The sequence below is a fragment of the Camellia sinensis genome, chromosome 14 (assembly GCF_055761805.1).
Source record: "Camellia sinensis isolate YWXY chromosome 14, ASM5576180v1, whole genome shotgun sequence".
Taxonomy (NCBI): Eukaryota; Viridiplantae; Streptophyta; class Magnoliopsida; order Ericales; family Theaceae; genus Camellia; species Camellia sinensis.
In genome coordinates, this window is record NC_138974.1 from 23,505,488 (window position 1) to 23,518,754 (window position 13,267).

The window sequence follows — 13,267 nt, forward strand, 5'->3', positions numbered from 1 at the left end:
CATTAAGACCTTTACTCTGTTATTATTCACTGGGCTTCAGCTCACTGTATTATTTATGTACGTAGGTGATCAGGCGCATGACCAGGGTCAGTGATAATTAATTGGAGGTCAATTATGTCAGCTAACCACTGCGCTTCCCGAGGAGGTTCCTGGCTTGAAGTGTGGTCAAGTTTTTGTGAACAAAGTTTAAGACCTTTGTATTTCTTCTGTTAAAGTCTGAACATGTCTTTTGTTTATCTGTATATATATGGTGACACGAGGATAGCGTCATAATTATGTAAACTAAGTTTTAAATTTTATATCCCATGTATGTCTACACAGCTCTATGGACATTATATTCTGATATTTGCTTCCGCTAGCCCCTTAATTTTGTTTAATTTGTTCAGAGACCTTCAGTAATCCCAGGATTACTGGCCAGTTATGATACTAAACCCATAGAGGTGGGTTTGGGTCGTGACACTGAGCACCCTTGCTCACTCAATGGAAGATCAGCCTTTACTAAACCATGATATGAGTTTTATTAACTTTATATATTCATGTTTTAATTATTAACAAATCCTAAAAGTTACTATGTGAAGCATATAAGTATAGACTATGTCATTCATTTTAGAACAACTTGATTTCATGTATTTTGAAAGAGTTTTGAAGATGTACAACTCCAAGAAATTGAGTTTACAAACATAAAAATCAATATCATTCCAAATTAAGCAACACAACCTTCATTCATTAGCATTCGTACAATTATATCAAGTAAGAAATAGTCTCATGGTAGGATGTTAAACATAGTATGAAAAACACACACAAGCAGGATGCTAAAGCATAAAAACTTACGTGTTTACCGATGTCTCGTGAATAGCTACAAAACAAAGTTAGCGAAATATGCATGATCTTATATACAAAATCCTAATGCAATTCATTCATAAGATGCAACTAAAGATTCGCCTTCTAATAGAAGACATGTTAATTATCTCAAGAACATGAGGTAGCGCACAAAATCATATAGGAATTGATTAAATCCACAAATACAAACTTAGCTGAATCAAGATGCATGAAACATGGATGTAAAGCATGGATTTGATGGGGAAAAGAAACAAAATATGATGGGGCAAAAAAAACAAAATATGATGCTAATTCACAAATAAGGAAAACAAGTAAAAGAATGAGATAGAAAAAGTGGGGCGAGGAATTATTACAACACTTGAAAGAATAATTATAAACTAAATTAGAGAGAAATGAGGAAAATATTACAACAAAATAAAAACCTCACAAAACACTCAAATAAAAGAAAAAAACAAAACAAAACAAAACAAAATAAAAGCTTCATGTGTCTTGAGGATTGCTGGAAACTAGCATGCTAAACGCTAGAAGGTTACTCCATTTTGTCTGAAAGAAGCGAATTAGCCGGCCGTATAGGCTGGCCGACCAACTAGGCCTAGCAAAACTTGTCTTGTTGCAAAACCGAGAAAATGAACAAACAATGAATATATGGGTGGCTCAACTAACCACTTTCGATTAAATGACAACACAATGAATATGAAACTAAAATAAGAAAACAAGTATAAGATAGAAAGTGCAAGAAAATGAGTAGGAGATAGAAAATGCAAAAAAAAATGAGAGAATTGAAAACTAACCATTTTTGGTTAGGTTACAACAAAACAATATGAAACGAAAGTAAGAAAATGAATTTGAAAAAGAAATGAAAGAATTAAAATTCACTTTCCAAAGAAAGATTGGACTACTTGATTTCCAAACTTCCTCTTGATCACTCTCAAGGTTCTGAATTATGATCTTAATCCTCAATTCAAGAGCTTGGAATTTGAGCTTAAAATGATGGCTTTGGACAAGTGTATGATCACTCTTTAATCTTTTTCAACATAGCAAGACTACTCTCTGTTTGATTAAAGCTTTAGGACTTGGTTTTTGAGTGGTTTTTCCAAGGGAAGATAAGATATGGTGTATGGCTTGAGAAAATAAAAGTTCACAACTAACACTTAATTTTGGCTAACTCTTGAATTCAAAAGCTTAAACTCTCTTCTTCTCTATCTCTAGCCTTCTCTACTAAATCTATCATCTCCCTTCTCTCAACAATATGATGTATTCATATAGGCTATGCAAGTGGAGAAATGGTGAAAGATAAGAATGCAAAATTAATGAAGATAATGGAGCTAATGGAAGACAAAAGTGGAGCATTAGTTTCAATGGATCAAGCACTAGGCAATAGAGAGTGAGTATACATACATTCAACGCATGAATGGATCAGAAAATAGGTTTGGGAAGCGCCCCACCCGAACCAACACAAAATTGCCTAGTCAGAGAGAAATTTGCCCGATTTTGCCAACTCAGCCAAGTTTCGCACTGGTTTGGTCCAACTTCGCTCCAGATGTCCAATGGGGCTCAAATACTTGACCAAAATATGTTTAAGGTTAGGAACAAAACTCAAGTTCTATCTCTCTTATTAAGGATTCTGAAAGAAACGCATTCTGATTTTCATCATCGGATAATCAAAAGAAAAGTCTTAGGGTCGGTCAAAATGGAGTGTCTACAAGTCCTACAACAAAACTGCATTTATTATTTTTAAAAAATAAATGGTTAATATGGTTTTAATAAATTTTTTTGTAAAATAATTAGAATTTGATCATGAGATTACGAATGCCCGATTAATTTAATTTTTTGTATGTTGTAGCTCGATTTTTTCGCACCCCTTTTCGGAAGTCGAATAAGCCTTACAATATAGGACTCCTGCGTTTCTGAATCTGATTCCACAAGTGCAATGTGAAATAGATAAACACCAAAAAGTCCCTATCTGAAAAATCTTTTGGAAAATCAATTTTGAATCAAATTGCCAAAAATGAACTATTTTGCCAGGTACAGAGTCACCACTTAAATATTTTTTGTTTTGGGAAATTTAGGAAACCCATGACTCGTGCCAACGGCCACAGGTCTGTCATCACCAAGATTGTCTCGGCTCGTGAACTTAGGTACGAGAGGGGAAGGTTATGAATTGAGCACCCTCGCTCGCCCGTTTAAAGATCGGTCTCTGCTAATCATGATATGCATCTTATTTACATTGCATGCTCTTTTTGCGGTTATTAGGCTAGCATTACTATGTGATGCGCACACACACAAGTATAGACTAATTTTCAAGAATTGGAACACTTGATTCATGTTTGTTTTGAAAATTATTACAAAATATGTATTACTTGAAAAAGGTGATCGCATATGAACATTACTCAAATTATTCCAATTCAAGCAATTAGCCTTCATTCACAGGCATTCAAGCAATTATAACACTAAGTAATTAGCTTCATGGCAAGCATGTTAAACATGGCAAAAATTACACGCATGCGATATGTTACAGCTAGTAAAAGCTCACCTAGTACTCCAAGTCAAAAAAATGAAAGAGTTAGAAAAATGCATGATCCTAACTAGGCAACATGACTAATGCAACACATGCAATATGCAATCTAAACAGGCTCGGCTACTAATATGGCATATGAATTAATTTGATATCATGCGGTCTAAGCACGTATTCAAAACACGTTAAACTAACAATGCAAGTTAGAATGATAAACTGAGCCTCGGTGCACGCAATATAAGTGGATGCAAACATAAAGTATGCTAAATAAAACATGATGTTCTAATCTAACTAACATAAGCAAGTAAATAAAAGGGAGAAAGTCGTGGGGTTGGAAGACATACACATTATTACATTGCGCTCTCACGAAGGAGAGTCCGAATAAACTAACTAGCTAACTAAGCTAATTATTACAAAACAAATGAAATTAGCTAAACTACTTAGCTAATAAGTACAACAACAAAAGAATTAATTAACTAACTATTCTAGCTAATCAAATTACAACACTTTACCAAATTCAACTAGCTATAACTAATTAATTACAACAAATATTTAAGATAAATATTTAAACTAAACAGGCTCAATATGCGAGGAATGCTCATGCACGTCCTCTGTTTCTACCCGAAAAGGCTACTGTTTTGCTTCCAGAAGGTCTCTGTTGCATAGTAGAACACTTACACTTTTGTTCACCTCCAGAATAGCTCTGCTCAGCTCAAAAAACACACTACTAGATTTTGCATTAGTGGCTGGCCGACCAGGAGTGAGGGCCTGCTAGCCACCAAAGAGGGCTTGCCGGGCACAGCTACAGGGTTCATCTTGCTGCAATAGAGAACAAACAAAGCATGTATAGGGTATTCTCAAGGATTGTTTGCACAACTCATCCCTTCTTATCATCAAACAGCTTAAAGGAGGGACAAAAACTTGGTCCACAAACCACCAACTCAAGCAATTTCATTGCATAATGGCTTATGAACCAAAATGTGTAAGTTCAATAAATGCAACGAAACAAGACTCAAACCTCCTCCCTTTCATGAATTGATCAAGGGAAGTGGTGACCATGGAAACTTGAACCATTTCATCACTAATGAGAATGAAATGCCTCAAGCTTCCATGTGTTCAATTAATGTCCGATTGAATACAAAACCAATTATTATTTTGCACCATTTTAATTACCAACCATCCCTTTAATTCATTGAGTCCAATGGTGAGTTTAAGTCCTCTAATGGAGAGAAGGCTCAAACCAAGAGTTTCTTTGGGCATGAAAGAGACATCATACCGTTGGTAATGAACCCCCTAAGGGATTAAACCATTAAGCATGACGTCTCAATCTCATGCTTTAAACAAACAAGTTGTTTGAGACCATTTTCAAAGAAAAACAAAAACCAAGAAAGGAGGGAGGTTGGAGAGGTAATTAAGAGTGATCACAGTATGGACAACCATAAATAAATGCAATCAACTCAAATAAGATGATGTCTAAGACTTAAAATACCAAACTTATGAGGACAATCGCACTATAAGCATGCAAAACAAAGCTCAAATGCAACAAACACTTAAAGACAGTCCTAAAATACTTTAAAAATAGTCCTAAAACATGTTAGAATTAAGACAAAAATAGCTAGATTAATATGCTAAAATATGGTGCATGCTAGACTAGTAAGCAAAACACAAGGATGAGAGGCTAACCCTTCCAATTTTGGACTTCAAACCATGATTTTGGCCACTGAAATAACTCTAAAAATCAGTGTTTAAAAGCTCAAGAAAATATAGTGCAAAGGTGGGAAACACAAGGGAAAAGGCCTTGAGAGCAAGGTATAAAGAAGGGTGAACCACCCCTCAACCTTTATTCGCCTTAAAACCCAAGTTTCAGCCCAAAAATACAGAGTTTTTATAGTCCAAAAAAAATTGGAAAACAATAAGAAAAAGAGTAGATGCAACAAGTAAAGAGGCAAAGCCTTATACCTTTGAAGAGAATAGCACTTTCTAGGCGATAAACCAAGGCAAACACACCCTCAAGAGCTCAAACAAGGCTCTAAGGTACCTCAGCTCAAAGATGAAGAGGTTTGGTTAAGGCCCAGTTTGTTTGCTTGGATATAAACTGCAGGATATGATATCTTTGAGATTTGGAAGGGTATATACAATGAAGAGGATTTGAGCATTGGATAACATATCCCAGGGCCCTGTTTGTTGTGTACAGGATTTAAGCATTGGATATAAATTATCCATGTTTGTTTACAAAAAAGATGGGGTATATGAGCAAGCAATTTCCAATTTTGCCCTCATACCATACATAATACTGCCCATCTGGGCCACCAATGCCCAACATTTTGGAATTAATAACCAAAATTTCAAGATTTGTCAAAGTAAAAAATTGTTATAATTAAAATTAATAACCAAAAAATTGTTATAATTAAAATTTTTATTCTTAAACATAACCATCATTCTTTTGCTTAAATTTTCGAGAGGTTAATTTTTATCAAAGCAATTATCCAATAATGCACTAATAATTCCATTGGCCTAAAAAGTTAGCTTAATTTTTTTTTTCTTTTGCTTATTTTGTTCTTTATAAATTGACTCAAAATTTACAACTCAATTCATAAACACAAAAATAAGCAAAAAAATAAGCTAACTTAAGCCACATCAAAGAAAATCTTGATTGTTTTCTTGTCATTCCTAAGGCAATAGGCAACAATAAACAAGGCAATATACAACTGGGTAGAATCAAATTCTACATCTTACAATAAACAAGGTAATATACAACCTGGGCAGAATCAAATTCTAACATATCTTACAACATGGGCAGAATCAAATTCATCCAGTAATCAAATTCTAATATATCTTACAACAAACAAGGCAATATGTTAAGCATAATACTAATTGTCATCATCCATCATATACCATGCATATGTCCATAACATAGAATACTTATACAACCCCAACAATTACAACAAAATTAGGCACATAAGCCATTTGTAGGGGATGTCCACGATACTTACAACATCACACTAGTCAGATATCATAGTTAACCCTCATTACTAACCAAAAGTATACATGTGACGTGCCAAAAAGAAGGATTTATCCTGAACACTGGCCAAACCATAACATTATGTTATAATATATATAATATTTCACCATGCATCTTGCTCCTAAACATACCCACCCAACAACAAACAAACCCGTTCCATCTTCTCTTCCTCAGGCAAGCTAAAGAACAAATCAACCCTTTCAGCATCCTTCACAATAAGGGTTGCTGCCCTCAACCTGTCATTGGAGTTCAGTGGCAACTTACTTAGTTCCCCATTAACAAGCTTTCTAGCTTTAGATATGTCATGTGCATAGCCAATCCTATAAGCTATTTCAGCCATTGTAGTGTTTGGTTTCTCAAAGAACGAGCCAAATTGAGTAGCCATTTCAGCAAGCCCCTTTGCAATACCTTCAGATTCCCTAGCTCTTTTTTTGGAAGTTGTGGCTGAGGTAGATTGGTTGGTTGGAGTCCCATTTGCTGATAAGGAACAATCCATGTTATTAACAACAAGCAGATCCATCATTGGAGTGTAACACTCATCAGTAGTTTGGTCCTCCTTTTCTAAGGCAGTAACCATGTCAGCAGGACTCTCGGCTAATGCACCAGTAACTCTATCCTTACCAAATAGAATTAGCCAATCCTCGTAGTAAGGAAAAGGTACATTGCGCATGCCTTTAGCATCTGGCTCTTTCTACAAAAAACAAAATTATTTCAGATTGTATGTTTGTAAGTAATAAATAATGCAAAATGAATAAGGTAAGATTTCTTACCTTGACATAGTTTTGCCAAACTTGCTCACTATCAACTAAAATCATCTTATCAGTGTCATCCCACCCAAAGCCACTCAATCGAAGCATGTCAGTTATCAAGTTGTATTGTCTTCTCCAAAATTTTATCTTCGACTCGATGTGAGGGGATGCGCGGAGATTAGTTCCAAGAAAAGCCAATATGATAAGTTTCTCCAACTCAGAGTAAAATCCTGCTCTAAACTGACCATTGTCAGCCTTCCATTTCTCACTGAACAAATCCCTTATGGCTCGGATCAAGACATCACACTCTTTTGGGGTCCATACCCTATGACCCCTTGATGAGGAACTAGTTGTTTTACCCTTACATTTCCTTCCACATGAACTAGTAGCAGTGTTGTCATCCATACCTAATATGCAACAATTTATAACACCAACAATAATAAGACAACCAACCAATCATGCTCACAAGTTTATGTACTCAAAAAACAATTAAAACCTAAGATAAGTTACTTGTCCACATCATCCTATTTAAGTTACAAATCACCAACTCACAACACAACATAAATATTAAAAAACATTACATTTCCACAAACACACAAATAAAAAGTTACTTGCCAATGCAAGTATTAATTAATTTTGCATCCTATTAGCTAACCACTCATTATACATTTGGTTAGCTAGAGTGTCCCTCCAATCAGTCCATTGGTCAGATGCCTCAATTGTGTCAATGCAGTCCTCCCATATTTCAGTTTGATTTGGGAATGTTTCATCTAAATCTTCCTCCAATGGATCCACAGGCATCTCACGTTTGATGAGATTCTGTAGAAGACAACAAGCTGTTATAATTCGATATTGGGTCTTGATTGGGAAGTAGGAATATGCCCTCAATATTGCCCACCTAAGCTTCAGAATACCAAAACATCTCTCAATTATGTTACGAGCCGCAGAGTGTTGCATATTGAAGAACTCTTGTGGATTACTTGGTGCACCCCCTTCTCTCTAAGTGGACAAGTGGTAACGTTGTCCTCTGTAAGGGGCTAAAAAGCCCTCTCCGTTAGTGTAGCCTGCATCTACTAGATAGTAGCAACCTGTAATCATGTAGGATTGTATAATTAAGCTAACTACAAGGCCAAAGTTTTATATCTACATACTAACATTGTGAAATGCATTCATACCCGTTGGCACTCTTATCCCATTCGGTCTACTTATGGCATCTCTAAGTACCCTAGAATCTGAAGCAGACCCTTCCCACCCAGGCAAGACATAAATGAACTGCATGTCTTGGGAGCAAACACCCAACACATTGGTTGCAATTTCACCCTTTCTTGATCTATACCTTGGCTTATCTATTGCAGGAGGTAGCATCCTAACATAGGTGCCATCTAGCGCACCAAGACAATTCTACCAAAGACCACAAACAATAAATTGTTACTCAACCAATAGTAATTACGAACGTTAGAATTTAATCAAACATGAAATGACACTAAAACTAGTATTTACCTGAAACCACCGCCACCTATCATCTGTGCACCTAGCAATTATTGGTTCAGGTGTCTTTAGTAGGACACCTTGCAGTTGAAGCACAGCCTTAAGGACTTCGTTGAAATATTTACTAACTGTTTCACCAGACCTCATGAAATTAAATTTGACAGTTCGATTCTTATGGTGGTGCCCAAGCACAGACAAGAACATGGCAACTTTCTCCTCTAACACAACATGTTTTGAATCTGACACGCCCTTTGTTCTAATAAGCGCACACAAGCGCATAAAGGTATGTCTATTCATTCGTAATTGTTCATGGCAATAATTGAGGTGGTCAATTTGTTGGTTGAAAGGGTTAGGATTTCTACTTATTTCCCTCCTACCCTGATCAAACCTTTCCAGTGCAGCATGCAAAATCACAAGATAGACTCCACAAGTGTAGTTCATGGATGATACAATATGTTGCAGGGCAATATATCCCTCAATGAGGTCCCTCCTAGTATCAAATCCCTTGTTACTTGCCATCTATGAAAAAATAGATAGTGCAAACAAAACCAATGAAGCTACAAGAAAATCCCAATCACATTAGCAAAGTCATAGTGCAAACAGAACCAACTAAATAAAATGTTAATCATTAACAGATGGCATTGTGTTTCAATGAAATTATATTGCAAGAACAGAGCTACTTTTATTATCAAAAATAAATTAATTAATTAAAATCTTTATCTCCATGAGCTTGCAACAACAAATCACACATGAATACCATTTAATAGAGACCTAAAATGTATTGCTCTTTCTCATAGTTATTATATTATTATTATTATTATTATTATTACCCAGAATTAAATTTACAATTTCCTTATGTGGGTCAGTACAAGTGAATCACGTGAACAACTCCAGAACATAGAAATTAACCATAATGATTACTGTCAAACTATGAGAAATGCAAAGTAACAGCAAAAATTACAATTAATTACAGAGAATTTGATAAATAATACTGGGAATGTCAATAAATAAAAGAACTATTTGTTGACCCAAAAATAAAAATAACATTAAAAAAAAAGAAAAAAAATTACCCACCCAGATAAAAACTAATTACAAAGATAGAAACAAAATTTGGGTTTAATAATAATTAAATAAAAAACTTACATGTGAGAGATTTGGCATTACAGCTTCGTTATTGTATCTCTAAACTTGTCAAATTTTGAATCCCAATGCTTATTGGATACATGTATAGTGCACTGCTCAATGGATACATGAGGGCTATACATATGTATATACGTGTGTATATATATATATGTATATATATGTGTATGTATAATGAAGGTTTGGCCAAGGCTGAGCCCCATTGGCTCAAAGCTATGGAAACCCATCACACATACAAGAGAGAAGACACAGATTTTGCATATATACACAAATCAACAATGGGAAATAAAGATTGATGCCGACGATTTTTGAGGAATAAAGAAAATAGAAAATCTGTGTGTTTAGGTAAAGTAAATGACAGAGGAGAACCTTATGTTTGATGCCGGCGACAGAAATCGGCAACCGGGGGTAGATCGGCAACTGGTCAGCACCGTTTCTCCATCGCTTCTTCTTACAACGGCAGATGGTGAGAATGATGTAGGGTTTCCTGTGTGGGTTATTATATATAGCAAGGGGTAAAAGAGTAAAATATTTCCTTATCCCCTCCTCCCTGATAAACAATAACCGAGGGGGGGTAGTGTTATTGTATATCCAGTCAAAATAGGGGATATACAATGAAGAGGTATATTATCTCCTCCTCCAAAAAAATTTCCAAACAATAGATATATTGGGCCCACAGTATATTATATACTATCCCACCCTCCATCTCCAACAAACAAACTGGGCCTAAGGGTATATAGACAAAGGTGAAGGATATGTAAACAAAGGTTAAGAAATTTGTAAGAGAGAGAGAGAGAGAGTGTGTGTGTGTGTGTGTGTGTGTGTGTAAAACTTTTGCTCTAAAATTTTTTCTAACCTTGAAACAAGAGGGGAGGTCCTCTATATAGAAAACATGAATTTCCCTCATAAATATCCAACCATATACATGGGAGCAGATGTAAGCATCTGTGCAAACAGCTGGCACAGCTATCACAAAATATCTGCAAAAGACACTTGTGGCCGGCAGCCCAAAGAGATGGCCGGCAGGCCACCAGAGGTTGCAAGCTTGAAGATCTCTGGGTTTGGTTCAAAAATGAAACAACAGGTGTGTAAGGTTAGAAAGGCTCAAAGCTGTGACATTTTGTTGAGGATTTCGAGCACTTGATAAGCATATACACTCATCATTGGGTGTGCAAGTGATGACGTCCAAGTCGTAAAAGCCGTCAAAAATGGAGTGTCTACATATGTATGGAATACTCAACGAAACCTATAATATAAATGGTTTGGATAATCAAAATAAGTTAGGTAACTCGCACAAACCCTCACAGCAGGGCTACTGTGTCTTCAGGCACAATAGCAACCTCGCTCCCACTCTTGCCAACCTTCATTTGGCAAAAGATTTTTTTTTTTTTTTTTTTGGTTTAAAAAGTCAAAGAGTCCAAAAATCTAATAAGTTTAATCACATTAGCAAAAATCAAATTATACAAATCAACTAATCAATTTTTTCTTCGTTCAAAAAAAAAAAAAAAAAAACCTAATCAATTTTTTCTCCCAATCTATTTATTCAATTAAAAAATTGTTTTTAAACACAAACTTTTTTTACTTCATAAAACAAAAAATTACTAAAACAGTTAATTTGCTAAATGGGTATAAGGTTTCATTTGGAAAGTGAAATGACTTTTTAATTTTTTGACTTTTTAGATATTTTATTCTAGGGCTAAAACCTCATTTAGGTTAGGTTTTTTTGATTTTTTTGATTTTTATAAGAGAAAAAGTAAAATGATTATGATTTGAATGTGTTATTTTATCTTATCAATTTTTAATCTATTTTATTTTTTTATGATTGTTTTAATCCCATTCTCATTTTAACCTCATACCAAATGAAGGTTGAGTAAAAAATTTCACTATTTTAATTATTGAAATAAGATTACGACTGTAGACCAAGTAATCAAGACAAGATACTTAGATGTCAATAATATGAGATTTCAAGCTCCAATTAATGCGGGTGGTGTTGGCTTCTTTAAATCCAACTTTATAATTTACTAGCATCCCCCCCCCTAAATAAAAAAAAAAAGAAAAAAAGAAAAAGAAAATGAAAGAACTAATGAAATAGAGACTGTAGGCCAAGTGATCAAGACAAGATACTTAGATGTCCCCCCCCCCCCCCCCCAAAAAAAAAAAAAGAAAGAAAATGAAAGAACTAATGAAATAGAGACTGTAGACCAAGTAATCAAGACAAGATACTTAGATGTCAATAATATGAGATTTCAAGCTCGAATTAATGCGGGTGGTGTTGGCTCCTTTAAATCCAACTTTATAATTTACTAGCATCCTCATGTGGTACAAACCCCTCCCCTAAAAAAAAGAAAAAAAGAAAAAGAAAATGAAAGAACTAATGAAATAGAGCCCCCCCCCAAAAAAAAAAAAACAAAACAAAACAAAAGAAAGAAAATGAAGGAACTAATGAAATAGAGCCTCCCCTATAAATTAAGCAAATTACATTTTAAATGAAATTGGTTATAATTTTAATTAATAAAAATGTTATGAATTTGAAAATTCTTAAAAATCCAGAGATTGTGATCTGTGATTATGATTCAATCTTAAACTACTAATATCAATTCCCAATCAAACACAAACAGATCTAATCCAATCAAATGAGAATTGAATTATATCTACAAACAAACAAAGACAAATCGGCATGACGATGTAACGTGAAAAAATATAATTGGACTCCTCTAATTGTGATAAAAATCACAGGCCAAAATCATAAAATAATCCACTAAGAAGACAAACAAATTACACACAAGATACCTCAATTATTTAGCGAATCCACTCCCAAATTGAAGCCAACTCAATGTGTCTCTTCTACTATTGTCTTCACCTCAGAATTGCTTAGCCCAGTGTTGAATTCACAACGCCGATATCGAATCCATAACAATTAGCCACTCCGGAATCCACCAAAATTTCAGGCCCAAGTTTTTCGAAATTCACCGATAAACACCTCTTTGTTTTTGTGAATGAAAAAATAAAAACAATCCTTGATGTTTGTCAATATGTAATTGGTTGATCAATCGATCACCTTCTATACATCAAGAAAACTTACATATAAACACCCTTCAATAAATATCACTTTATTTTTTTACTTCTCTTTGAGAATCTAAACGAGTTGAACCCTAAAAAAAGCAAATGGCACACTTTATACTAAATAGGGCTATGAATACTGCTCAACGCTCATTTTATCGCTCAAGTAATAGATGTTGCTTTTGAGCGGTTGGCCTATAGTCTAAGATACTGAATAAACTACTTCAGCGCTCGAGCGCACGAAAGACCGCTTAAGTGGTTCGTCAACTTTTAGTCAACAAAGAGGCCAACAAGAACTGCTCAAGTCAAGATATGGAACGTCAGTACAAACTCCTTTACTCAGGCACAACCCAAGTTGGGTTCACATTTAAACTCTCATAACCTCACAAATATCAAAATAATAATAATAATAATAATAATAATAATAATAATAATAATAAATAAAATAAAAAA